Source organism: Tursiops truncatus, chromosome 2, assembly GCF_011762595.2.
Source record: "Tursiops truncatus isolate mTurTru1 chromosome 2, mTurTru1.mat.Y, whole genome shotgun sequence".
NCBI lineage: Eukaryota > Metazoa > Chordata > Mammalia > Artiodactyla > Delphinidae > Tursiops > Tursiops truncatus.
Window position 1 is genome coordinate 66,866,602 of NC_047035.1, and position 6,000 is coordinate 66,872,601.

Genomic DNA, 6,000 nt, shown 5'->3' on the forward strand with positions numbered 1-6,000 from the left:
TTTCAGAGGAGGTGAGGGCAGAGATTATTTGGAAAGGGGCATGAGGGAAATTTTCTGGAGGGATGGTAATGTCCCATATGTCATAGTGCTTTGGACTACCCATACCTATGTGTAAAAGTCAGTGAATATACACTTAAGATTTGCACATTTCATTACATGTAAATTTCACATTTTAAAAACTGTACTGAACTCTAGTTATTGGTTCACATACTGAATGAAGTATTTAGGGAGAAGAATACTGTTACCTGCTATTAACTTTAAAATGCATCAAAAAAATTAGATGGGTTAATAGATGGATAGACAGATGAACAGATGGCTATGTGACAGAACAAGTAGAGTAAAAAGTTAATAGTAAACCTAGGTGGTATGAATAGGTTTCACTGTAGAATTATTTCACTCTAAAATTCTTTCAACTTTGCTATATGTTTGAAATTTTTATAATAAAATGTTGGTGAGAAAAAAAAGCTACCCCAGGCCTTCCAAAGACAGAATTCCAGTATTAAATCTCCAAAATAAAAATTAAGACAAAAATATAATGTCAAAATCATATTTTCTCTTGCTCTTTTCCACAGCTTCATCGTACAGGTCTCTGAGCTGCACTTCTCTATCTCATATGAGATAATTCCATCCCTTCAAGGATTCTGAGTGTTATCAAAAAAGAAACACTCAGGATCTTTGCAACTGCAATTTTTACTTAAAGCTCTGTTTTTATCTTCTGTGCTTTTATCTTCTGTGCATGTTCTGATTTAGAGTTTCTAGATTTTGGTAATCCCACCCAACTCAAAATGGGAGGACTTCCCTGGCGGTCCAGTGGTTAAGACTCCATGCTTCCATTTCAGGGGACAGGAGTTCCATCCCTGGTCAGGGAACTAAGACCCCACAGTGCGGCCAAAAAAAAAAAAATCAAATCAAAATGGGGATGAGCACTGACTAGTAATATTATTTCCAAAAATAAAGTACAAACAAGGAGTCAGGAATAAAAGAAAATGATTTAAAAAGAATGTAAATAATGCTATTCTCCAGTAAAAGAGTACAGTATAAAAAAGGTGGAGGGAGAGAAAATTTACAGTAACGAAACCTGACGAACACTACCTCAGCCAGGTGATCAAGTCAACATCAACAGAGAAAGGTCATGTTGATCGTATGTACCTGTTATATAATAAAGAACTTGACGGCCCTTTATCCCTAGTTCCTGGGAAGGAGACTCTAAATCCTTGGAATTTCCCATGTGATAGGGGTATCTTTGTTATTCATGAGTCCCTTGGACCATATCTGAGTTTATGCTAATAACTTAGGATGGAAGCTGGTCAGGCCAGAGAGACCAACTATGTGATTAGAGGGTTGGGTCTTTGAGCCAGGTGATATCAGCCCAGCCTGACCCCATCCATGGAGGGGAGGTATACTGGAGACTGAGTTCAATCACATGGTCAATGATTCAGTCACTCATGCCTATGTAATGAAATCTCAATATAAATGCAGGACACCAAAGCTCAGAAGAGCTTCCTGGTTGGTGAGCACATTGATGTGCCAGGTGGGTGATGCACCCTGATTCCATGGGGAGAGAGCATGGAAACTCTGTGTTGGAGATCCTCCCAAACTGCTCCCTATGTTTCTCTTCACTTGGCTAGTTCTGATTTGTATCCTTTATAATAAAGCTGTAATCATAAACATACCTCTTTCCTGAGTTATGTGAGTTGTTTAAGTGAATTAGCAAAACTGCTAATTCAGGGGTTTGTGGGAACACCTGAATTTGTAGCCGTTTGATCAGAAGTGCAGGTGGGCAGGGAAACCCCAAACTGGCATCTGAAGCATGGACAGTCTTGTTGACTGTGCCCTTAATCTGGAGTCTGTGCTAACTCCAGGTGGTTGGCATCAGAATTATGTTGCAATATTTCAGTACCCTTGATATGATGCGATGAAAATGGCATTGTATCTCTGTGGTCTTCCTCCCCAAAACCCACAACCCCAGTCTAATCATGAGCAAAACAGAGAAATCCCAGTTGAGGGACATTCTATAAAATACCTAATCAGCACTCCTCAAAATTGTCAAGGTCATCAAAAGCAAGGAAAGTGTGAGAAACTGTCACAGCCAAGAGGACCCTAAGGAGACATGATGATTAAATTTAATGTAGTAGCCTAGATAGGATCCTGGAACAGAAAAAGGACAGTAGGTAAAATACTTAAGAGACCTGAATAAAGTATGGACGTTAATTAATAATGATGTATCAATATTGGTTCATTAATTGTGACCAGTGTAACACATTAAGGTAAGATATTTATAATAAGGAAAAGTGAATGTGGGGTATGTGAAAACATTCTGTACAATCTTCACAACTTTCTGTAAACCTAAAATTATTCTAAAATAAAAATTTCATTTAAAAAAAGCATGTGGAGGAAAAATTAAAATGGATATCTAAGGGCCTAGAACACAATACTACACTAAATAAATCAGTGGTTAGTGATAAGTTGCTGTTAACTGACAGAGTTTAGTTGCTACTACAAGCATCCAGGAATCTTAAGTCAGTTCAACAATTTTTAAATGCAGTACTTATTGAGCTATCTTTCCAGTTAAGCATATGTAGCTGAACACATTTATTTGCTCTCACTAATGGTAAAAGGAAATATAAAATTTATAAACCCACAAGAACAAAGAAAATGGGAGAGAAGATAATAACCAACAAGTGAGGTCAAAGTCTTGGAAGACAGAAAGCAGATGGAACAGAAGCAATGGACCCAGGAGGGCAGAGGCACTGCTGTTAAGTGCCTGCAGAGAAGCTTATTGTACTGGCAGTGCCAGAGAGAGCTTAAGACTTTGTGGCATCAGTTCCCATGGAAAGCAAGAGTTAAGTATGAAAATGAAAATATAGGAATTTGTTGAAAGTCTGCACAACAAGCTGAAGATCCCTAGGTTTACTCGCTTAGGCCATCACTCTTTATCCTCCACCACCCCCTTACAGAATACCAGAACTATTTTGTCAGAAGAAAATCAACAATAGACTCCAGAGTCAGAAAGACCAGACACAGTGAAGGGTGATGGACTGGGGCTGGAAACAGCAGCAATGCTCCAGAGATAATTTGTACAAGAGTTAATTTGTACTAGCTCATAGGAACTGCTAAATTTTCAGGAATTTTGTAAGCCAATTGTTAAACACAGCCATGAAAAAAAATTAAATTATATAAGCTTACAACTAAATAAATTGTATCAAAAATAGACATAATATATACTCAAAGGCTCTAACTTCCTAATTATTTTCCCTACATTTTACTATTTATACTCTTGAGATTATTTATATCTATTGTATCTGCATGACAGAAATACTATATAATGATGAACTACTGTGCATGTCTTCCCAACTCTGCATTCAGTGACATCATGTTAATAGCCTGAAATTGGACATGGTAGGAATATTTATACCACAGATGTTGGGTTGTTACAAATCAGGGCTTTTTCTTCTTTCAGAGAGCTAGTTGCTATTATTTGCCAGAACATCACTGAGAAGGATTAAGCAAAAGTCTAACTGTGGGACCCATAATCACTTTTACCATCACTATTCCTGCTTCTAGAATGCTTGCAGGTATCCGTATACCTCTTTGAGGATTATTTTTTGGAGAATTAAAATCCTAAAAGAAAATATCTACAGATGCTGCTCTTTTGGAGTTTCAAAAAAAAAAAAAGAGCTTACTTGCTACCTAACCACCCTACAAAGTAGTCCACTCACATACATAAAGCTTCCAATCAACTTTCTAGGACCTTTGGCAAAAATAAAAAGACATCTTTTATCACCTGACAATTGAAGAAAGCCTCCAACCTTAAAAAAAAACAAAAACAGAAAAGAGTAACTCAGAAGAAATAGAGACAATGCAGGTAGCAGAAGAAAACTTTTCAAAACAATAATTAACAGTCTCAGATTTAAAATAGAATGTTACATCCATGAAAACAAGATGTATTTCTTAAGAACTATCAAAGAAGAGATCTTGGAAATTAGAAATTGGAGAGCCGAAATAAACAATTCAGTAGAACGGTTGAAAGCTAAAACTGAGGAAATTTCCCAGAATATTAGAACAGTGAGAAAAGGATGGGGGGAAAAAGGGGAGAAAGAGGCAAGAAAATTAATCTAAGAGCCCCAACTAATAGGAGTTCCAAAAGGGGAATAGAGAAAATTAAGGGGAAAATTTTATCAACAAACTATGCTTCAGTTAGAAGTCATTTGGTTGCAGTTGACAAAATAGCCAAGCAAAAACAGCAAAAATAATAAAAGTGTTTAATTATCTCATATAACATGAGGTCCGGAGGTAGGCTGTTCCACGTTTGGGGCGTTGACTCAATCAACTCTGCCGTATCTCAGTATTTTGGCATTTTGGCCTTAAGTTTGTCTCCTCTACATAGCAAGATGGCTATCACAATTTTAAAGTGACAACATGCCCTTTCACAAGTACATCCAAAGCAGGGAAAAAGAGACAACACAATGAACTCTTTCCATGCATCTGACTCATATCAGAAAATAAAACCATCCCCTGAAACCATCCTTCCCCCAGCAAACTTCTTTTATTTCACTAACCAGAAAAGCATTACATGGCCACCATTAGTTACAAAGTTAAACTGGAAAAACAAATATCTGGCAAATGGGAATGGGATTACCATGTCTAGCTTTATCATTCATTATGTATTTGTGCTCTGGGACTGGGCACATTGCTGTTTGGATAAAATCAGAATTCTGTTAGCAAGGAATATCAGGAGAATGTCTGTTGACCAGGAAACTAAGAGTGTCTTCTATAATAATGCAAGGAAAATGTCAAGAACTGAAGGATACAGATTTCCAGACTGAAAGGATATATCAAAGGCCAACCACAGTGAAAACATCAAAAGGCCAATACAATGACACATCTTCTAAACACTTCTGTTTGTTTTTTTTTTTTGCGGTGCACGGACCTCTCACTGTTGTGGCCTCTCCCGTTGAGGAGCACAGGCTCCAGACGCGCAGGCTCAGCGGCCATGGCTCACGGACCCAGCCGCTCCGCAGCATGTGGTATCTTCCCGGACCAGGGCACAAACCCGTGTCCCCTGCAACGGCAGGCGGACTCTCAACCACTGCACCACCAGGGAAGCCCTTCTAAACACTTCTTAAAGGTACATTCAGAAGTTAGGAAATTAGAAGGACACTACACTTCTCAACAGAAACTAAAGAAATTAGAAGAAAATAAAGCAATTCAAAACTGAGATAAAAGCCATTTTCAAGCTAGTATTCTGTACCCAACTAAATTATCGAAGACTCTTTTTAGATATTCAAGGCTTCAAGAAGTTCACTTCCCATCTATCATTTCTTAGGACACTACTAGAGTATGTGCGTCAGCAAAACAAAGAAGTAAACCAAGAAAGTAATAGGATTCTAGAGGTATTGATAGCCAGCCTGGACAATTCCTAAACATGATTAAACAGAAAGAGGGTAGGGTCCAAGAAGGAGGTTTCCAGGAAGAAATAGAATTTATAGAGTGCCTAATGTGTTCAACCATCTTCCTAGAAAGAATTAGCAAAAATTTTTTAAAAACCTAAGAAATAAAAAAATGAAATATTAACCAACTTGTGGAAAAATAAAAGACTGTGCCAGAAAGAAAATATACTTAGGAAACACTATGATATTTGTAATATATTATTTTAAAGAAATTTTGAATTAACCAAAAATTTTAATATAACTAAATTGGGAGGATAGAAGGAGAGTATAGCTGTCAGTCAGATCCCAACAGGAAGTAGATGGTACCCTCAAATTAGGATGAACCAAAAGAGTGTGTTCACAAAGGGATTATTTACAAAGATTGGGTAGTACGTAAGAGAATCACAGTATTGGACCCCCTAGGCCCAAAGGAGGAAAGAAGGGAGTAGTGGCCAAAACCCAAAAGAAGAAAGCTGTAAGGCCCCTTTGTATGAAACAATGACCTTTGTCACTGGGAGGGAGTTAGGGTAAAGTTAGGGTTAGCCTCTCTCACTTCCCTTCCTCAGACTTC